The sequence below is a fragment of the Petromyzon marinus genome, chromosome 47 (assembly GCF_048934315.1).
Source record: "Petromyzon marinus isolate PM22_M1 ecotype Great Lakes invasive population chromosome 47, UKy_Petmar_22M1.pri1.0, whole genome shotgun sequence".
Lineage (NCBI taxonomy): Eukaryota > Metazoa > Chordata > Hyperoartia > Petromyzontiformes > Petromyzontidae > Petromyzon > Petromyzon marinus.
Genome location: NC_133713.1, coordinates 1,096,570 through 1,120,329, shown reverse-complemented (window position 1 = coordinate 1,120,329; position 23,760 = coordinate 1,096,570). Strand labels below are relative to the sequence as shown.

The window sequence follows — 23,760 nt, the reverse complement described above, 5'->3', positions numbered from 1 at the left end:
TAGAGCTCCCTCAAGTGAAGACCCTTCACTTGAGCGAGCAATTGCAGCGCCGCTCCTTTACATTTTAACTGAGAGACGAGGGAAGATGTTGACTCAGCTTGTACGTGAGCGCGCACAAATGAGTGCATTGATCACTCACATGCCAGTCAGTTCACGTGAGTAGCGATCTCGCTATATACGTTTGTAATGTACAACTATTTGGCCTTAACAGGTATTCACTAACAGCACTCGCCGTTACATTGTTTAACGATCTCATTCAGTGAGTCAATAAGACAGCAGTGTTTGTGTGCTGCGTGACTGTGTTTGTGTGGGGGAGCCGTCCTGTAATGGTTAGCGCGCTGCGCCACAAACTCGAGTTCGATTCCAGCTCACGGCCAGCACCAGTGATGATGATCTGAATCGGTCCTGGGCTTCCTATAGGTCGAGCCATCCTCAAATGAGTACTTGGTGCGGTGTGTAAACATCGCCACTACGGAGACAAAGGCGGCCGGGTGTGGTTCTGTCCCCCCACTCCCTCTTGTGCCGTGTCGGCTTTCATAGGTGCTCGCTAACAGCACTTCCCCCAAATGTCTGCCGAGGCTATACGGGGGATTATTGTCTTTGTGTAAGAGTGAATATATGTGAGAGTATGCGGTACAGTATATATGGGTGTACAGTATATACGTGTCTGCGTGCAAGTGTATGTATATGGGTGTGGAGTGGTGGCGCGGTGGATAGCGCATTGGACATCAATCAGCGAGATGACATTTATTTCCGACAATGGCTAACATCAGAGGCTCGTGAAATCTTCACACATCCAGCAACCCACACTAGATAAAACACTCAAGTGACTCAGTGTAAGGGAGACGTTCATCCAGAAGTGGATTGAAAATGGGCTTTAATTCGTATTGTGAATTGAACTGTCACGTATGCGTAATTAAATATACATCTGTGTATGCTCGTGCTTGTTGTGTAACAGTTAATGTGTATCTATGTAAACTTATAAGAATGTGGGGCCCTTTTGTTAACCCACTGCTTGATGTGTAATGTGGTTGTTGAGCAATAACCGGTAACCGTTTGTAGAACCGATTTCGGGTGGAATGTTAGCAGTGAACAGTGATTGGCTCACACGTTCACCACGTCCCTTCTTTTCTCAGTTAAGACACGATAAAGGCGCAGCCCTGCAATTTTTTCGCTCATGCAATACTGCTGGCGGAATAACCTGTACTCGAGGGAGCTCTAGGGGATGTTTGGTCTACTCTTCCACGCTGACCAAATGTGTTGTAAGAGAAGGGCGTATCCACACTTCCACCCACCATATGCGACAGAGGCGGTGGGGATTTAAGAAACCTGCTCCATCGTTTCCACTGCTGCACCGGGAGACGGAGTCGAACCACCGCCCTCTGGATTGCAAGTCCCGTGTGCTGGTAATCATTGCGGCATCTCCCTTCGTTTCTCAGGTTACAAAGGTTACATACGCTATGTTTTTGCACGAGAAGTGTCTATGTGTGCGGCAATCATTCGGATAGTAGTGCAGTAATGCGGATAATCGGCGTGCCACTGAATACTTACATTTCAAAAATGTTACCAGTATCTGGGACAACAGTTATGTGCAACCCAAAAGTCAGGTTTGTTATGTGCAACCAAAAGTCAGGTTTGTTATTTTCAAGTTCACCCCTCCTGGTTTTATTAATTTTCCTGTCTAACGGAAGGGTTTCGAGTTCAAAGACAATCCGTCAATTTGTACTGGATGCTCAATGGAGTTGAGCAATGCATTATGACAGTCAATACACATGGAGTCATCGTAAGGATGTGATCCAAGACAACTACAATTTAACTTAAGCCACATTCACTCTACAGCACTGGGGATAGTTCTTGAAGACAAAGCGAGATCAACGAGATGCAAGGAAGCGGAAAGGAGAGCAGGTTTGAGTGGTTTTGGGAAAGCCGAACTTGACAATGACAAGTCACAGACCAATGTGCCTCACTAATACGGCCACAACACATTCGTCAAATAAGACTTACCTTAACAGGAAATCGTATAAATTAGTCAACGTTTTGGGTAATGGCCCCTCCTTCATAGCACAATGTGCCTCATAACTAAATCGATGCTGTTGCAAATAATTGCTCACAGAACGCCATTTGGGATGTGTATTTTTTTAATGGACAGATAGGTACGCGAAGGAGGTATATTGTGCGCCAATTTATGTTGACCTTAATAGGTACTCGCTAACAGCACGGTGTGTTGAGGCTGCATGGGGGCTACATGTGATGTGTTTTGCTCTCGCCATCAGCTCACAGCGGAACCTTTAAAGTTCCCATGGTAACGAAGACTTCAAAAGGACAGAATGACCGCAACAGCAACATCCGCTATTCGCCACTGAGTGGCAGTGATGTTAATACGGATATTTTTTGTGCCGGGCTAGGTGCACTTTGAGGCCGTCACATGAAGTGTGAAAGGCTCGCTTTGAGGAGGTCACGGGACAAACCCAGGTTTTATGCGTTGACTGACTTGGATGACTGGCAGATGCACCATCTCTGCCAACTTTATAGTTAATCTGAACGTTGCTGCTCTGCCCTCTGTTGTTGTGTCAAGATCGGCCTCCACAGACACTGCTGGTACCAATCATCAGCATGTACGCTCAGCTCAACATCCTCCTGTACTACATCAGCCCATATCTTCTCCTGCCCGTGGCGCGCCCGTTTACCCCCCACTATCCAGCGAAGCAGAAGCTACTTTAACAAGCAGGGACTAGGAAACGCGAGGCTCATGACCCAATCAACGCAGCATTGCTCACTGATGAAACTTTGTCAATATCTTTCGAGGGTCCGAGAGCTCCTCACATAATCCAGTCTGGTTAAACCCAGGATTGACCGGAAGCAAGCCAGCCTGCATTTTTTGGCGCCAGGGCAGATGTTTATTTAAATAAGTCTATGTTTCGCAAGCATAGGAAGAGAGGACATAACTTTGCCCGAGAAGATACGAAGCTTCGTTTAGAGTGACAGGCCAGGTAGCTTCTACACAAGGGTTATGCAGAAAAACACAAGGCAGCTCTATTAATTCGGAGTGCAATCTCTGCTACCACACCGGAGCTGGTCATGAGCACACTGCCCAGGTATAGAACTCCTCCACCCTCTCTACAACTGCCCCCATCATGCTACTCATAGGGAGTTTAGGGCGTGGAGCATTTGATTATAGAAATACACAAGCAGGTGCTTTGTTTTGGTGGGGCTGATGGAAGGCCCCGCCTCTTAGTAGAATGCCCCAGATTCAGCAGGAAAGTATTTAACCCTTCATAGTGAGGAGTAATTATCAGATCATCAGCATACATAACATGACTGACCAGTGGTAAGCCATCCCTTTACCACACCCGGGAATCGATCAGCTTCCCCATGATCTGTACTAGATGGAAATTATTCTGGTCCAACCATGGACAGATTGTCAAACTACATGGTCAAAAGTATGTTGCATATTATAGGGGCCAGAGGACATCCCTTTCGCAGACAATACGAGGACAAAGTTCCCGACCGCCTTTATCTCCCTAGTGGCAATGTTTGAGGCTGAGTCGACCTAGGAGATGCCCAGTACAAATTCAGATGATAGTCACTGGTGTTTGGCCATGAATGGGAATCGAACTCGGGTCGCCGGGTTCGTAGCGCAGCATGCTAACCGCTACGCAGAGTACATATACACGTGTACATGCACACGTAAACACACATCCACATTTACAAAGATAAAGATCCCCCGTATAGCCTGAACGGGCATTTAGAGCAATTACTGTTAGCGGGCACCTGTGAGGGCCGTCACGGCGTACCTATGAGGGGGTGGTGTGGTCAGTAACACACCCGGCCGCCTTTGTCTCCCAATTACCGATATTTTAAACACCACAACATGTATTCAGTTTAGGCTGGGTCGATATGGGAGAGGCCCAGGACCGGTTCAGGTTTTGGATTCGCTCACACATTCGCCAATGACGTTAGCTCTGAATGGAAACTTATTGCGCTCATGTCGCCGACTTGGTGCGCAGTGCACCAATTACTGTACCACCGCTCTTCTATTCACACTTAAACGTTTGTGCGACAGCACTGTGGACACACGAGCTCATGTACGTGGCTCCATATTATATGCAATACAAAAACACATGGAAACTCCTAAATATTCGGACACCCGCACACCCGAAAAGCAAACAGTGCTTATTGTAAATAATATTGGTTCATATGCTGTATTTGCAGTGTTCGGTTTCTTTTGTAAAGCGTTTGCTTTTGTCTGATTTCTATTTCCTTCATTTTTGACTTGTATTTATGTTATTGCATTCGTCATTTGGATGACCCAGATTAGTCTGCGCCAATGAGTCTACGTGACTTCTCACCTGGTATTAACAATTGCTTACCCAGGTAAATGCGCATGCCTGGAATTGGCTGTTCATGGCACCCTTGGCGGAGAGTCATTGATCGACTCCTGCACGCTGGCCAGGCGTTTTGGAAGAGGAGCGAGCACTCAAAACTTTACCCCACCTCCAGCGAACTTCCGAAAAACTGTGGTGCACCCGTCTATAGTGCCAATACATTAATACCCACAGCTCAATTTTCATACACACATACAAACACCCCAAAACACACACACAAAACCCCCCATATAGCTTTTAACATATTGGTGGAACAAGTGCTTTTAGCGAGCACCTATGAAGGTGGGCAGGGCACACGAGAGGTAGCCAGCACCGCGCCTTTGTCTCCTTCATGGTGAAATTTACACATCGCACTGGGTACTCGTTTGAAGCTGAATCAACCCAGGGGAGGTCCCAGATCGGTTCAGATAATCGGTATTGCCCGTGAACAGGAGTTGAACTGAGGTCACCGGGTTTGTAGTGCAGCACGCCAACCGCTACACTACTGCCCCCCCCCCACACACACAACAACAGCTGCTATTCGCTCCTAAAGAGGTGGTGGCGTCTCCACATTTTGCTTGTGCCAGTCTAGGTGCAGATTAAGGCTACGTAAAGTGTCGACGGCTCGCTGACCGGAGGTTGTGAGACAGACCCAGGTGCCATGGGTTGGCTGACTGAGATGACTGGCAGATGCACCAGGTGTGCCCCATTAAGGACAAAGATCCCCCATATAGCCTTGGTGCCATATCATTGCGTTTTAGCCACCTGGCGCTCTGCTCGTTGTTGGAAACGTAACTCCTCCACCCTCCATTGTTGCTTGAGGGTGGCTGCCTTAAACTGCCCAGTAGCGTCCTTCATGAGCCTCCTCCACAGAGGCCGATCTTATCATCACTGGTGCAAGTCATCAGCAAGTCTAATACGCTCGAAATACTTCTGTACCACATTGGTCAATATCTTCTCTATCCCATGTTGTGCCACTTTAATCTACCGTATTTTTCCGCATATAACCCGCGGGGTATACCACTTTTCACAAACAAAACAAGACCCTGCGCGGTATATGGAGGTGCGAGCTATCCCAAAAATATTTTACACGTGTGACATGTTATAACTCGTTACATTTTTTCATGGTAGGACTATCCACTATGCAACACTTACCTTTGACTAAAGTACTGCTGAAAAAAAACACTCACACTAAAATTGCACATGTTATCACGTTTTAAATGAATTGTTTGTACAATTAAACGACAATGTTTGAAGTGCGCGCACTGTTTACGGGCGACGGGAGAGCTGGAAAAGGGAGAGTTGGGGGTGGGGCAGCTGGGGGGAGGGAGAGGTGGGGGGTTGGGGGCGAGGCAACGGCGTTACCGTAGTGCCGCTATTATCTGCGCAGTGCGCAATCTACCAGTGCTAAAACTGTACTTACTTATCTACCAGTTATGTGTTACTTATTTATTGGATATTTACTTTTGTTACTTATTTACTGTTTTAAGTTCACTCGTTTCTGGTTTGTTTGTTTTCTTTGTGCATGTTATGATTTTAATGTTAACAATTGATAGTGGAATGTATTACAAATGTAAACTTCATATTAATATGATGCAATTAAGCTGCGGTAACGACGTTAAATATATGAATGCATGCGGGATATATGGAGGTGCGGGCTATCTGAAATTTGCTTTACACAAAACGCTATTTTTGCGGGGTATATGCGTCTGCGGGTTATACTTTATGCGTATGCGGGCTATATGCAGGAAAATACGGTACCCTTTCTGATAAACAGAAGTTAATCTTGATTTGAAGTTTTCATGACTGCAGGAATCCATACTCTTTGGATATTTCGGTAAAGTCACGTAGGTCGAAAAATAAATAATAAATCACGACGTTTCGATCGCAACACAAGCAATCGTCATCAGGTGGAAAGATACAGCAGTAGAACTGCTGAACAGGAAAGGGCTGCTGCAACAAGAGGTTATATATATATAGGTTTGAGGTGGGTGTCACCCAAGGGTATTTAGGCGGGGTCAGAGATGGAAAGGAGTCCCGTCGCCGTACGCACACACAACAGCTGCGTTGAAGGGAGAGATTGGCATGTTAATGCAAACGAGTATAATGGGAAATGAGCCCCGTCGTCACACACGAGCACCGTCGCCGTATGCACAGCAGCTGTCTAGCTCTGCTTTCATTCACGGGCAAGACCACCTGAGCTGTACTTAACTCAGCTCACTTGGTTGCTCTAATCAAGGACATCTCACTGTCTCCAGATGATTGGCTTGTCAGTTTCGATGTTGTATCTCTGTCCACCAAGGCACCTGTGCCTGCCACCATTGCAATCATTGAAGACTTGGTCCAACAGGGACTGAATCCGGATGTAACAAGTTTGGTAAGGCACTGCCTTACCAATACTTACTTCACCTGGAATGGTACATTCCAAAAACAAAATGAAGGTACCTCTATGGGTTCTCCCTTGTCGCCAGTGGTAGCGAATGTTTTCATGGAGAAATTTGAAACAGATGCCATCCTGACATCCACCCTACATCCTTCCTTGTGGAAAAGATATGTAGATGACACGTTCGTCATCTGGCCACATGGCCAGACAGCACTGGACCAATTTTTCAACCACATCAATTCCATACATCCATCCATCAAATTCACCATGGAAGTAGAAAATTATGGCAAGCTACCGTTCTTGGATGTTTTGATCGAGAATAGACGTATGACTCGTTGGGACATTCTGTCTACAGGGATTCCTATCTAAAGCCTGATTCCCACCACCATCCAGCCCAGAAGAACTCGCTCATCAAAATACTACACCATAGGGCACGTTGCATCTCCGACCAGCAACACCTAGCCAGTGAGCTGGAGCAGGTACACCAAGCACTCAAGATGAATGGATATTAAAACCGCACAATCCGCAAAGCTGAATCCCCAACCATGGGGAGAGAACCATCTGAGGACCCAATCAAAACCATCACCTTGCCATACATAGCAGGTGTTACCAAAATCTTGAACAGAAGATCCAGGTTCGATTCAACACAGTACACAAAATCCATGATATGATCCCATCTGTGAAGGATGTGATTCCTGAAATGCAATACCCTGGTGTCTACAGACTAAGTTGTGTCTGCGGTAGCAGTTACATCGGGGAAACGAAGCGACATGTCTCGGACCGTGTCCGCGAACACAAGCCAGATTTTAAACACGGCAGAACCAATACCTCTGCCGTGGCTAATCACTGTTTTAACGCGGTGGGTTCACACGATATTGTTTTTTCCGAGACCAAGGTACTCTGCAAACCTTCGGGCTACCATCAAAGATTTGTCCATGAAGCCATCCAGATATTTTAACACAAACAATTTCAACCGAGAAGAAGGGCACAAACTAAGCAATCATTGGAAGGATGTTATTAACCAGGTAAAGTCATAACTTGCTGTGATGATTCCATCCTTCATGCTGTTGTTTAGCAGTTATTTTGGACTCTCTGAATTACATCACCTTATATTCTTAGTTTTTTCGGTAAAGTCACGTTGAAGAGAAACAACAAAATAACAAAATATATATAAAACAATAAAAAATTCTCACGACGTTTCGACCATAACTCAAACGGTCATCATCAGGTGTGTCGGTTTGCATAAATTTATTTTGAAAACGGCATATTTATTTATATATATATATAAAAAATAACGTTTGCGTCACGCGCAGCGATTGGCAGTTTGCCCAGGACTAGTCCATCTATTTTTTGAAAAGAGGAGGGGGGAGACGAAATTTGTTTTTATGTATGCTGTCTGAAAGCCACTGTAAGCATGAACAATCAATCAAGAACTGAAATGATTTATCAAATCTTTCCAATGATTGCTAAGATAGAATCCATCTTCTCGGTTGAAATTGTCTCTGTGCTTGTATATGTGGATAGCCTCATGAACGAATCTCTCATGGAAGCCAGATGGCTTACAAAGAACCTCCGTCTTGGAAAAGTCAATGGCATGTGAGCCTACTGAATTAGAACAATGATCTGCTACGGCCGAGGTGTTGGTCCTACCGTGTTTAAGGTCTGCTTTATGTTCACGAATGCGGTCCGAGATATGGCGTTTGGTTTCTCCAATGTAACTACTACCACAGAGGCAACTTAGTTTGTAGACACCAGGGTATTGTATGTCCGGAATCACATCTTTTACAGACGGAACCAGATCACGGATTTTATGTAATGTGTTGAAACGGACCTGGATCTTGTGTTTATTCAAGATTTTGGAGATCTTTTTTGTGATCCCAGCAATGTAGGGTAAAGTGATGGTTTTGAAAGGCTCCTCAAGAGGGTTCTTCTTCATGGTTTGAGTGATAGCTTTGCGGATTGTATAGTCGGAGTAACCATTAGCCCTAAGAGCTTGGTGTACGTGCTTGAGTTCACTGCTTATGTGTTCCTGGTCGGATATGCATTGGGCTCTATGATACAGAGTCTTGATGAGAGAATTCTTCTATGATGGATGGTGGTGGGAATCCGGTTTCAGATAAGCATCCGTATGGGTAGCTTTCCTGTAGACAGAGTGGCTCATTGAACCATCAGGTCTCTTTTTAATTAGGACATCCAAAAAAGGTATCTTACCATCTATTTCGACTTCCATGGTAAATCTGATGGCTGGGTGTATGGAATTGATGTGGTCGAAGAATTGGTCTAGAGCAGGCCGGCCATGTGGCCAGATGACAAAAGTGTCATCCACGTACCTCTTCCATAAGGTTGGGCGCAGAGTGGCAGTCTGGATGGCGTCAGTCTCAAATTTCTCCATGAAAATGTTAGCTATAACTGGAGAAAGGGGGGAGCCCATTGGGGTGCCCTCAGTTTGTTTGTAGAAAGTTCCATTCCAAGTGAAGTATGTATTGGTTAAACAGTGTCTCACCAGGGGGGGTACCTCAGTGTTTAGTCCTTGATGAACCAAGTCTTCAATGATTGCAATGGTGTCAGGTACAGGAACCTTGGTGAATAAGGAAACTACATCAAAACTGACAAGCAGGTCGTCTGGGGATGACACTTTTGTCATCTGGCCACATGGCCGGCCTGCTCTAGACCAATTCTTCGACCACATCAATTCCATACACCCAGCCATCAGATTTACTATGGAAGTCGAAATAGATGGCAAGATACCTTTTTTGGATGTCCTAATTAAAAAGAGACCTGATGGTTCAATGAGCCACTCTGTCTACAGGAAAGCTACCCATACGGATGCTTATCTGAAACCGGATTCCCACCACCATCCATCATAGAAGAATTCTCTCATCAAGACTCTGTATCATAGAGCCCAATGCATATCCGACCAGGAACACATAAGCAGTGAACTCAAGCACGTACACCAAGCTCTTAGGGCTAATGGTTACTCCGACTATACAATCCGCAAAGCTATCACTCAAACCATGAAGAAGAACCCTCTTGAGGAGCCTTTCAAAACCATCACTTTACCCTACATTGCTGGGATCACAAAAAAGATCTCCAAAATCTTGAATAAACACAAGATCCAGGTCCGTTTCAACACATTACATAAAATCCGTGATCTGGTTCCGTCTGTAAAAGATGTGATTCCGGACATACAATACCCTGGTGTCTACAAACTAAGTTGCCTCTGTGGTAGTAGTTACATTGGAGAAACCAAACGCCATATCTCGGACCGCATTCGTGAACATAAAGCAGACCTTAAACACGGTAGGACCAACACCTCGGCCGTAGCAGATCATTGTTCTAATTCAGTAGGCTCACATGCCATTGACTTTTCCAAGACGGAGGTTCTTTGTAAGCCATCTGGCTTCCATGAGAGATTCGTTCATGAGGCTATCCACATATACAAGCACAGAGACAATTTCAACCGAGAAGATGGATTCTATCTTAGCAATCATTGGAAAGATTTGATAAATCATTTCAGTTCTTGATTGATTGTTCACGCTTACAGTGGCTTTCAGACAGCATACATAAAAACAAATTTCGTCTCCCCCCTCCTCTTTTCAAAAAATAGATGGACTAGTCCTGGGCAAACTGCCAATCGCTGCGCGTGACGCAAACGTTATTTTTATATATATAAATAAATATGCCGTTTTCCAAATAAATTTATGCAAACCGACACACCTGATGATGACCGTTTGAGTTATGGTCGAAACGTCGTGAGAATTTTTTATTGTTTTATATATATTTTGTTATTTTGTTGTTTCTCTTCAACGTGACTTTACCGAAAAAACTAAGAATATGAATTACTGCAGTCACGAAAGCTTTAAATCAAAATTTAATCGCCTCTACGGGGAGGGTTTTCACATAACTTTAAGATCCTTCAACAAACTACGGGATAAGAAAGCTCAGCTGATCGAGTCTCTCACCTTCCTGAAGAGATGCCGCGACTCTGGGGTAATACCAATCGCATTTACACTCACCTCTGCTACTGTAACTTCTTCTAATGCGAAACGAATTCTTTTCAAAACTAGCTTAGCTCTTATCTCAGAAAAAATCAGACTTATACGCACAGAACTAGATCAGTTAGACAAGACACTCTACAAATCACACTTATCATTGACGGCAATAATGTCCACATCGGATTGGGAACATGTAGACAATATGACTGCCTCTTCAGCTGCTACTATGTCGACCAAATGTAAGGAAAACCTGATTTCCAAATTTAACCTCCTCTTCAACAAAAGACCGGACCCACACACCAAAAAGTTAGACGTTAATAAAGTCGTAATTAATCGCAGTAACAGTTCTATTTCCGATGGTCTGAAATCCGTTTTAGCTAAAGGTCTAAACTTTGCAGTCACACCTAAACACATACCAGTTAATGATATAATTGCCCAAGTAGACGTTGCTCTCAGGGGCCTGGGTCACATCGCTGCAGACGTAGCAAGATCTGAAATCGCTGCAACCCTCAAAAACGCTAAGATGCCAGCTAGCAACCTCAGCAAAGATGAGCGTTTTGAATTATATAAATTAAAAAAGAGGAATGATATTGTAGTTCTCTCAGCTAACAAAGGCAATGCTACTGTCATCATGGATAAAATAGAATACAACAACAAAATTAAAGAATTACTCGACGATGGTAGTTATACAAAAATAAAAAGAGATCCCACCAACAGCCTCCTCACACAAACCAACAAAATAATTTCTGATTCAACCGCATTAATTGATCAATCTAAACAGTTTTCGTTGAAACCTTCTGCTGCCAGGCCACCAAGATTATACGGCTTACCAAAAATACATAAAGTTGATACACCTCTTCGTCCCATAGTCTCTACTATCAGCTCCCCCACCTACAAACTAGCTCGTTTTTTGTCTGAAATCCTGCGTCCTTTCACTGGAAAGACCACCTCTGCGGTACAAAATTCTACTCACCTGGTATCAACAATCAAGGGTATTTCCCTGTCCCCAGACGACCTGCTTGTCAGTTTTGATGTAGTTTCCTTATTCACCAAGGTTCCTGTACCTGACACCATTGCAATCATTGAAGACTTGGTTCATCAAGGACTAAACACTGAGGTACCCCCCCTGGTGAGACACTGTTTAACCAATACATACTTCACTTGGAATGGAACTTTCTACAAACAAACTGAGGGCACCCCAATGGGCTCCCCCCTTTCTCCAGTTATAGCTAACATTTTCATGGAGAAATTTGAGACTGACGCCATCCAGACTGCCACTCTGCGCCCAACCTTATGGAAGAGGTACGTGGATGACACTTTTGTCATCTGGCCACATGGCCGGCCTGCTCTAGACCAATTCTTCGACCACATCAATTCCATACACCCAGCCATCAGATTTACTATGGAAGTCGAAATAGATGGTAAGATACCTTTTTTGGATGTCCTAATTAAAAAGAGACCTGATGGTTCAATGAGCCACTCTGTCTACAGGAAAGCTACCCATACGGATGCTTATCTGAAACCGGATTCCCACCACCATCCATCATAGAAGAATTCTCTCATCAAGACTCTGTATCATAGAGCCCAATGCATATCCGACCAGGAACACATAAGCAGTGAACTCAAGCACGTACACCAAGCTCTTAGGGCTAATGGTTACTCCGACTATACAATCCGCAAAGCTATCACTCAAACCATGAAGAAGAACCCTCTTGAGGAGCCTTTCAAAACCATCACTTTACCCTACATTGCTGGGATCACAAAAAAGATCTCCAAAATCTTGAATAAACACAAGATCCAGGTCCGTTTCAACACATTACATAAAATCCGTGATCTGGTTCCGTCTGTAAAAGATGTGATTCCGGACATACAATACCCTGGTGTCTACAAACTAAGTTGCCTCTGTGGTAGTAGTTACATTGGAGAAACCAAACGCCATATCTCGGACCGCATTCGTGAACATAAAGCAGACCTTAAACACGGTAGGACCAACACCTCGGCCGTAGCAGATCATTGTTCTAATTCAGTAGGCTCACATGCCATTGACTTTTCCAAGACGGAGGTTCTTTGTAAGCCATCTGGCTTCCATGAGAGATTCGTTCATGAGGCTATCCACATATACAAGCACAGAGACAATTTCAACCGAGAAGATGGATTCTATCTTAGCAATCATTGGAAAGATTTGATAAATCATTTCAGTTCTTGATTGATTGTTCACGCTTACAGTGGCTTTCAGACAGCATACATAAAAACAAATTTCGTCTCCCCCCTCCTCTTTTCAAAAAATAGATGGACTAGTCCTGGGCAAACTGGCAATCGCTGCGCGTGACGCAAACGTTATTTTTTTATATATAAATAAATAAATATGCCGTTTTCAAAATAAATTTATGCAAACCGACACACCTGATGATGACCGTTTGAGTTATGGTCGAAACGTCGTGAGAGTTTTTTATTGTTTTATATATATTTTGTTATTTTGTTGTTTCTCTTCAACGTGACTTTACCGAAAAAACTAAGAATATGAATTACTGCAGTCACGAAAGCTTTAAATCAAAATTTACATCACCTTGTTAAATGTTTTTACATTAACAGACTAAGGTCTCACTAACATAGCCACCGCTGCTCCCTTTTTCCTGGATGTAACGGTAGCTCTCGCTGTTTAATAGGCTGTATGTCTCACTGGCACGGCCGCCGTTACGGTGGTTCTCTTGTGTTGATACGCTGGCCTCTCACTATGCAGCAGCCAACGCCGCAGCTTGTGTTGCCCACGAGGTGGCGCTATGCCCGATCCTCTAACACAGACATGCTAGCTTCCCATTAAACTCGTTTACATTGACATGCCAATCTCTCCCTTTAACGCAGTTGCTGTGCGTGCGTGCGGCGACGTTGCTCGTGTGTGACGACGGGGCTCATTTCCCATTATACTCGTGTAAATTAACATGCCAATCTCTCCCTTTAACGCAGCTGCTATGCGTGCGTACAGCGACAAGACTCATTTCCATATCTGACCCCGCCTACTTACCCTTGGGTGACACCCACCTCAAACCTTTATATAACCTCTTGTTGCAGCAGCCCTTTCCTGTTCAGAAGTTCTACTGCTGTATCTTTCCACCTGATGACGATTGCTTGTGTTGCGATCGAAACGTCGTGATTTATCATTTATTTTTATACCTACGTGACGTTACCGAACGAGCCAAAGAGTATAAACAGAAGCTACTTGTGCATGTGGTGGCTGGACATGCGGGCTACATGACCCAGCCAACGCAGCCTTGCCTGGCGGAGGAGTTTACTGATGTGAAATTGTGACCTCACACAATCCATTCTGGTTAAACGCAGGATGGATCGTAGGCAGGTCAGTCTGAATATTTAGACCTGGCGCAGATGTTCATTTAGAGGGGTTCACGTTTTGCAAAGCATAGAGAAAGGAGGACATGACTGTTGCCGATAAAAATCTAAGCTTCATATGGAGTGACAGGCCAGATAATTATTGGTGTGGCTAATGATAATGCCCCATCTTTTAGTGGCATGCTGCAGGTTCAGCAGCAGACTCCGTAACTCCTAAGAGCGAGCATTAATTACCAGATCATCAGCTTACTTAACATGGTTTACCAATAGGGAGCCATCCCTTGACTGCACATTGGCATCGATCATCCTCTGTACCGGATGGAAATTCCTCTGATATAGGCGTGGAAATATCGAACTACGTGGTAGAAAAATATGTTAAAATTATGTAAGAGCCAGAGGATATCCCTGTTGCACCTCAAGGTGAATCGGGAATGGCTCTGACTTCCAGCCACGCACGTTTACCTGGACCCGCCCACCGTCATGACGGTCCTTAAGGGTTATGAGCAGAGGGTCAGGGACCTCGAAAACACGAAGAATAGTCTAGAGCCCTGGCCTATTGATGATATCATAGACCTTGACCAGGTCAATAATGCAGGAATATTGGTCCTGTTCAAATTCTCTACTCCTCTTCTATAGCAAACGGAAAGACAATAGGTGATCTCCGTGCAGGACTACCCCGACCTGAAACCACATTCAGGCTCCGCAAGCCTCTCCTCAGCGATGAATATTGCTGGGCAGAGACGATCTCCCACATAAAAACCCACTCGCACAAACTCACACGTAGAAACTAACGTTTTGCATTATCGATATAGTATTAGAATAAACCGGTTACCAGTTTTATGTACGTATACAAATGCCTCATAATACACATAAAATATGTGACCTTTCAAACTGACAACCGAAGCAATTTGCGATGGTGTACAATACTGGTTATCAGCAAACAGGATTTACAATCCAGAGGTATCGCAAGTTCGATTCCAACTCCCGGTGCGGCAGTTGAAGAAATGGTCTAGGTTCGTATATGTTTAAATACTCGACGGATACAATGGAATCATAAAATACGCGACGTTTGGGGCATTGGTCCTTCTTTATAGCACATTAACTAATTATGTTCAACATCATATTTTTCTATCTTAAGGCGAGAGTGTTTAATGAATATGTTGAGTTGTTTTATGCGTGCTTATGTACCACTGCCAATGCAGAAGCAGCATCACCCAATAACACGCGTGTTTAATAACACATCACAGACACATAAGGCCACACACGTACATACAAATATACGCAAACGCACAAACCACACATGCACAAATATGATTACATGTTTAATCGCCCTATCTCTGTCCACCCAGCATTATGGGTTGCTTCAATCTCGATTGAAAACTCATTTCGTTAGAACTGCCTTTTTATGGTTAGTTGTCCTTACCTCGCACCTCCGATTAGTACGCACGGTGTGAAAGAAGTTCAACATACATATGTTACACCACATTCAGTCGATCGGCAGGTCGCGCGTCGTTTCGGAAACTACTTCTTCCAAGACGTCTCTTAAGCGTGGAAGAGTAGCCCTATGACCACTCCAGAGCTCCCTCGAGCGGAGGCCCTTCCAATCAGAAGTGGCGTGAGCGAGAAACTGCAGGGTTGCAACTTTATCATTCAACTGAGAAACGTGGGCATATGTATACCATAACACACGATGACTTGCACTGTCGTTCGGTTTGTACACTCGCGTTTGCCGATCAATATATTAACTCCTGACATTCCACTGAGAACGAATGCCGATCCTAACTTATGGAACTGGTAATTTATGAGAAAATGGTTGCCGTTTTGCCGGTTCTCATTGAGCAATCCGAATGTAAACCAGCGTGCACCTACGCACACATACGGCGGCCAAGCATGTGCAACAATACAGACGTAAAGAACGCCCGATCGCCTTTAATCGTTGGAGCAAATGTGTGCCCGAACACTTAATAAATCAGGCACGGCGCACGAGGGAGACCTTTGTCTCCCCAGTACTGATGTTCACTTATTGCAGCAGGTAATCATTTAAGGCTGAGTCGACCTAATTGAGGCTCATAACTGATTCAGATACCACTCACCACTGATGTCAACCGTGGCTGGAAATCCCAAACTGTGCCACCAGCCTCCACATGCAAAGCCCACAAACATGCACATAGATACACACGAACTACACGCATATATATAAACTCATGCACAGAGAAACACAAATACATTAGTTCAAAGACAAAGACCCCTCGTATAGCGTTAACAGACTGTTGGGGCAAGTGCTGTTAGCGAGAACCTATGAAGGCCGGCACGGCACACGAGGGGGTGTGTGGCCAACACCACACCCGGCCGCCTTTGTCTCCTCAGTGGCGATGTTTACACGCCACACCAGGTACTCATTTGAGGCTCAATCGACCTAGGGGAGGCCCATGACTGGTCCAGATAATATAATTGTCACTGGTGTTGGCCATGAGCGGGAATGGAACTCGCGTCGCCGGGTTCGTAGCGCATATATTTATAAACGCATGCACAGAGAAACAGAAATATATGATATCTCACACATATATACATGGACAAAAACAAACAAACACATCTAGAGTACATACACAGACAAAGCAAATAGAAATATAATAATGACGTCTGTGTAGGACCGCCCCGACATTACACCACATTGGGGCTCTGCAAGCCTCTCCACAGCGATCCAGTCTGAGAAGAGGAATAGCGCTGGGCAGACATGATCTCCCACACATACAAACCCATTCACACACGCACACACAAACTCACACATACAAACTAGAGTTGTTATATTTCCGGTTTTGAGATTACCGATAACCGTATTAGAATAAACTGGTTCCGAGTTTTCTGCACGTAAACAAATGCCTGTAACACATGTAAAATGTGTAACTTTTTAAACCAAAAAACGAAGGAATTTGCTGTGGTGTACTGGTTACCAACAAATGGACTTACACACACCATATGTATATAAACCACATTTCCAAAGACGAATATCCCCCGTATATTCATAGCCTTAACAGACTGTTGGGACAAGTGCTGTTCGTGAGCACCTTTGAAGGCCGGTTACGACACACGAGGGGGTGGGTGGCCAGTACCACTCCCGGCCGCCTTTGTCTCCTTAATAGCGATGTTTACACATCGTACCATGCATTCATTTGCGGTTGAGTCGACCTAGGGTATTCCCAGAACCGGTTCAGATAACCGCAGCTGGTGTTAATCATGAGCGGGAATCCAACGCAAATCGGCTGTATCGGAACACAGCGCCCTAACCACTACACAACTAAAAAACAAATACAAAAAATCCCCCATGTAGCCTTAACAGACTGTTAGGGCAAGTGCTGTTAGTGAGCACCGATGAAGGCCGGAACGGCACACGAGGGGGTTGGGTGGAAGAAACTACACATGCAGAAATACCATCCCACACACATACGGACACATACGAATGCATACCACACACATACAATTCCACAAACATAAACCCACACGTAGTCCATGCAGATCCACACAAAACATCACAGGCACATAAGGCCACGCGTACATACAAATATACGCAAACGCAAAAACAACACATGCACAAATATGATTACAAACACATGTAAATATGTAAACACGCACACATGCAAACACACATGTCAACACAAACTCACGTACCACACCACACCCTCACACAAACCAGAACATAAAAGAAAGCTACACGCATATATTCATATAAACCCACACACAAATATAATCTACACAATACGCAGACACATCCCCACACACGAACATATAATGACATATCTCCATGCAATGCACTTACACACATCATCACAACAAATCTGCTTACCTTGCTTACCAACTTTTCAATGTAAGAAAGCATTGGCCAGCAAAACGAGCCAACAGCGTCTCTACAGACTGACTCTTTGCAGCACGAGCCACTGCTATTGCTATATTTCCCCGGTGATACTACGAAGCACTGCACCAGTGAGTGCGCCTAATGACCGTGCCCCGGTGCTCGGCGTGCGCCCACTGCTCCCAAGGAACAATCACGTTGAGCTGTGAGCGCAGACGTGGAGGCGGAGCTACCTCGGGAATGTCTCGCACTCCACAGTGACATAATTATACACGCCAATGACGTCACGTTCAGGGTTTCCACGCATTTACCAATGGTGACGTAATCATTTGGATGGAATTTTCCCAATATCGATGTGTGCATTGCCCGTTGGTTTCACTGCTTGGCTGGCTGTCCTTTAAGCCAGCGGATCAACACTTCACATGTTCACCAATCCTGCCTTCACCAACCCGCAATGACCAGCATGGGGAAATATGGTCTAATAACCACCCACGACCAGCATGGCGTGGAAATGCAGTTATCCAACAGTGGTTTGACGAGATGTCTGCACATATACATGGTGGATTCAATATTACACGGGACAACCAATCATGTGTTTTTATAGCATGTGTTTTGCCAGTAGTTGTCCTATGAAACACCATCCCGTATTTATTTTTGTATTGCTATTTTTCTTGTCACCTGTTATGCACGTTATGTTTGCCAGGGAACCGATGTTTTTGTTGATGAAACCCGATTCAAGAGTTTCTTAGCTCACAGGGCACTTCAAAATAAACTAAAACTGAACTGATTTGGCAGCCATCAATATAGCTCTTAGCTCAGCTAATTTTGTAAATGAGTTTTTTTACATGCCAATTAATAGTGACTGCAGCCATCACATTAATCATAATTCTCCACTCGCAATCATTAGGTTATGAGTTCAGACCCGAATGGAGATTGACTTTTCCCATAATCATCACCGAAATATTATTATGAGAATAAGTTTTCCCCTTTTTTCTGGCAACAAAACAGGTGTTAAGATGTTAAAACACCAAACTGAAACCTTTTACAAGGAATAATGTCTGCATTAACCACAATACTTGTGGTCAGAATGCAAACAAAAACAAACTCTAATAATATATGCATTGTCTTTGAAACTGATTGGTCCACACCAGAGACAGCTTTCTTTGGAGCCTCGTCTCAAAAGGGGAAAACCTATTCTCATATTTTGGTACTGGCAAAGGAGATCCCATGACGAAGTACTATTAGTTTAGTGTTATTTTATTTAGTTTAATCATTTTTAGAACGCAAATGTTAAGGATAAGAAACTGTTGCATTTGTAAGCGTGACCAATACAATAAGATAAAACAAATGCAACAATCAAGCAAATAGCAGTGAGACCAAAATGAAGTAGATTCTGATGATAGAGGTGATGTTTGACAACACTGGCAGCCACGGAAGTGGATTTGAATTAACGACAGTTTGCTGTGGTCGTTGGAGTGAAAAGGGTTTAGAGCAGAGGTCTCAAACTCAATTTACCTGGGGGCCGCTGGAGGTAGAGTCTGGGTGAGGCTGGGCCGCATCAAGTGTTCCAAAAAAAAGTACAACTGATCCAATCTTCTCAATCTTTATTAATAACAGTTCAGAACATGAACGGTTCTTCAGAACATAGGCTTCTCTTACCCACTCCTTGCTGCCAGAGACCTGGCAGCACTTCCTCTTCTTACACAGCTGAGCCACATTTGGCTTTAGGGAGGAAGCAATTGAGACCCTCAGTATGGCTTGAAGATGCTCATCAGTAAGTTTGGACCTGTACTTTGACTTATTAAAGTTCATGGTGCAGAAGAGCTTTTCACACAGATATGTGCTCCCAAAAGGGCACATGGTCCGCTTGAACATCCTGGAAAGCTCAGGGAAGGTGAGGGGCAATTATCTCAAAAAATGTCCACGCTTGTCTGCTTTTGCACTCACCTTCCTGAACTTGGCTTTGAGTTAAGAATTGCACTGCAGATCAATTAGCTCCATTTGAAGCACAAGAGGGGCATCTTGCACATCGAAGGAGAAGGGGTCAGCAAAAATTTGAAAAGTGGCTCTGTGTGTCTTGAAGTCTGCAAACCTTTGATCAAATTCCTCCTGTAGCTTTACAATGGCATCAGCATACTTCTCACCACTGAATGGTGTGCCCGCGTCCATGAGTGCCTTGCATGCTGGGAAATGGCAGAGGTTTGTCTGAGAGAGCTGGGCTTTCTATAACACAAGTTTTGTGGAGAATGCTCTGACTTTGTCATAGGCAGCACTGACAAGCTGCCCCTGGCCTTGTAACTTCTTGTTCAGTACATTCAGCTCCTGTGTGATGTCAACAAGAAAAGCTAAGTCCATGAGCCATTTGGGATCACTTAGCACAGGAACTGCCATCCCATCCTTCTCCATTAAGGCTTTCACTTCTGCTCTCAACTCAAAAAACCTCTTCAAGACGTTTCCCCTGCTGAGCCAACGTACCTCGGTGAAGTAGAGCACATCCTCATATACTGACTCTATTTCCTCTAAAAAGGGGCGGAACTGCCGGTGCTTTAAGCCCCTGGATCTTATATGGTTGATGCATTTCACAACGACAGACATCACATTGTCAAACTCCAGGCATTTGCTGCAAAGGGCCTGCCGATGAATGATGCAGTGCAGAGCAATGGCCTCCTCCACACCCTCCTCTTCCAGTTTTCTTTGAACAAGTGCCACCAGTCCATTTCTCCTCCCTGTCATTGATGGCGCTCCGTCGGTTGTTATTCCAGCAAACCTCTTCCATGGTAAACCGGCATCCACAATGGCATCACACAGCTGGCGGAATATCTCCTGAGCGGTGGTCTGGTCATGCATTGGATTCACTGTGAGCAACTCTTCCGTCACTTCAAAATTGTCGTCAACACCACGGACATGCATTGCGAGCTGCACAGTGTCAGTGATGTCTGTGCTCTCATTAAGATCGACTGAGTATGCACGGAAATGTTTGGCTTTCTCACGCAGTTGATCGTGTATGTTACCCTGACAGGTCAGAAATGCGCTCTGCCACTGTGTTGGCTGATGTTGCTAAACTGACCCTTCTTTTCCGGACAGACTATACTTGCAGCCTGTAACATGCACTTTTTGATAAACTCGCCGTCTTTGAATGGCTTTCCCGCCTTAGCAGTCATCTCACTCATCACGTAGCTAGCTTCGACTGCTGCATCACTCTCTTTGCTTGCTTTCTTGAAAAAAGCTTGTTGCCTCAGTAGACATGTTTTAAGATTGGCGACCCGGTCCTCTCTCTCATCTCCCTGGTATTTTACATACTCCTCAGTATGTCTAGTTAAGTAATGACGTCTGATGTTGTATTCCTTGTGCACCGTCAAGTAGGGGGCCACAAAATATCGTTCCGTGGGCCGCGAGTTTGAGACCCCTGGTTTAGAGGTATGGGGGGAGACCTTGAAAGAGAGGTCCGTGGCACAGGATAATGATGTTGTAATGTATCATTCATATCAGATCAAGTCAAACTTTTCATTTATACTGGAGGAATCTGATGAGCTCTTAAGCTATTTTTCACAGATGTCCAGTAAGGGGCACGGGGTCAGAACGTTACAACAACAAACAATACACAAACACGATATGGGCAGTTGGAGGCAATCGCCCTCCAACACAGCAGAGGGTAGAGGAGCAACCCTCACAACAACTCAGCGAGTTGGGACAGTAGGGAGCACAGAAGGTGCATCTGTCAGTCATCTCAGTCAGTCAGCCCATTAATGGGTAACCAGTGCAAGGTTTTTAGCATAGCTGAGGACGGCGTGCGAAAGGTTGTTTTGGAACTGCTATAGTTTGTTGAGGTGCTTTTCTGATGTCCAAGTAAGGATGGCGTTGCAATAATGAAGGCGAGTGCCAACAATGCAACATGCCAGAGTCGTTAAACGATGGGCGGATTTGTTATAAAGCCTCGAGGTGGTGATTGTATTATTTATTGTGTTCAGCATGTGGTGGTCAAGGTGATGCCAAGAGCATTTAGTAAGCCATTTGTGATGGTTGATGTGGAGAGTCAGCATGATTGGTTTTTTTTTTATCAGGGAAGATGGGATTAAGAAAGGTGGTGGGGGAAACAGTCAGAAGGGTTACGGTCTTCTGCCATGTTTATGGTTCGGCTGAAAGAGGTTAAACCTGATAAGTTTTGTCCTGAGCGGAGCAAGTGATGCTGAGGAAAGACCGCGGTAATCAGAAGCATAAAATCGAGTAGGAATGACCCAGTGATGGGGGGGGGGGGGGGGCACCAGGATGGATGCCAATGCTTTGCAGTGGATGAGTGGGATAGGTGACCTTCAGGTAGGCAGCTCGTCGTAAGGAACTGCCGCAGGATGCGTCCTGCTTGGAGCAGCCATAGCTGGTGGTCGGAGGCGGCCGGCATTGTTGATGGAAAACAGTGTTAGGATGCTTAATGGCAGTCTGCTGCTCGCTAGCTGCAGGAAGTGTAAACCAGTTGTCCGCCAGGGGCAGCCCAAAGTGTCGGTGGCATACCCAGCCAGCTGCGGGGCACAGCCCGCTCCACGCGAAGGTCAATGTAGGTGATGGGGCCTACACTGAACCAGGCATATGTAGCCAGTGTGGGCTTACCTGTTATCAATCACATATATAATTGTGCACTCTGCTAATAGCTACTGGTGCAGCTTATTATTATTATTATTTGAGAGAAGACAATGGTGATCATGGATTGGACCCCGAGCCCACACGTGCACAGTAGAGTTACGAAGCATGCCCCAATGTTGATGTGGGCTGACCCCTTACTGAGGAATTGAGCTGCGGTGTTGTGACGTGGAGGATGTCTCTGATCGCTATTGCAGCAGAGATGCCACTGCCCTTTTGAGGAAAACTTCGAAATAAATTGTTGCCGTTCCACAAACCCCTGGTGTGCTCATCTGTTGTGGAGTATTCAACTTCTCCAGAGGACAGAACACAATGCAGAGTCTCCACTCATCGTCTCGGAACTTTATTATTTTCATTGTCATCTATTTAGCCGACCTGTCCCCCTCGCAAGGATTCAAGATGGGAGGAGAGGGACAGGGCATACCGGCTACACATAGCGACAATGTGGCACCGACTGGCACCAGGGTGAATGTCCAGAGGTCAATGCCGCTGCAAAACGCTGTCAAGCCAAAGGGGCCTGCAGAAAAAGTGGCAGGCACCTGGCAGGGGAGGTCCCAGCGGGATACTTCCAGAGATGCCAGGCGGCTGCTCAGAAACAGCGAGGACAGTGTGGGGCTGGCAGAGGATATAAAAGGCAGCAAAGATGTGGGTGCACGCAGCACGGGGGATGATTAAATCCAAGCCAGAGCGCCACAGGAGGCGCCACTGGATGCAACCACGAACCAGGCAAAGCTCGAGCAAAACTGACACCAGCAGGCGCACACAGCCAGCAGGGACAATACAGATTTCAAGGAGGACGAGAGCTGGTGGCTGGTGGGTAGTGACGAGCTAACAGCCACGGCAGACATCAAACCCCAGAGGGCAGCAAAGAACAAGCAGGGACTCTGGGCAAGGCCCAGCACAATTGGCACACACGCTGGCAATCCGAAGCCACCTGAAGCCCAGATGATGCAGTGCAGGCACCCCCTAGGGGTAAATGCAAGTCCGACCCGAGGCATGGGCGCTGTGGTAACATTAAAAGTGGGCTGCGATGGAATCACCTATGATCTTGCTGATGTTAGCCAATCAAATAAAGGGGGGTGGGTGTCACACGACTACTTGCCTGCCTATTAATCTATTGCCAATTTTTGGTTCGACTGAGCTGAATCGATATAATTAATCTCGATTCATGATCCGCAATGACCATATATGCGC

At 45.2% G+C, this 23,760-nt stretch overlaps 1 protein-coding gene across 5 annotated transcripts in view; it reads right to left on the bottom strand.

Moving 5' to 3' along the window:
* Positions 1-18,188, bottom strand: part of SLC5A7 (solute carrier family 5 member 7) — a 62,361-nt gene extending 44,173 nt beyond the window's left edge. For all 5 annotated transcript variants that reach the window (XM_032972141.2, XM_032972143.2, XM_032972144.2 and 2 more), the window contains exon 1: positions 17,929-18,188. The gene's annotated coding sequence lies outside the window, so the exon portion shown is untranslated. The remainder of the gene's footprint in view (positions 1-17,928) is intronic.
* Between the last annotated feature and the right edge of the window lie 5,572 nt (positions 18,189-23,760).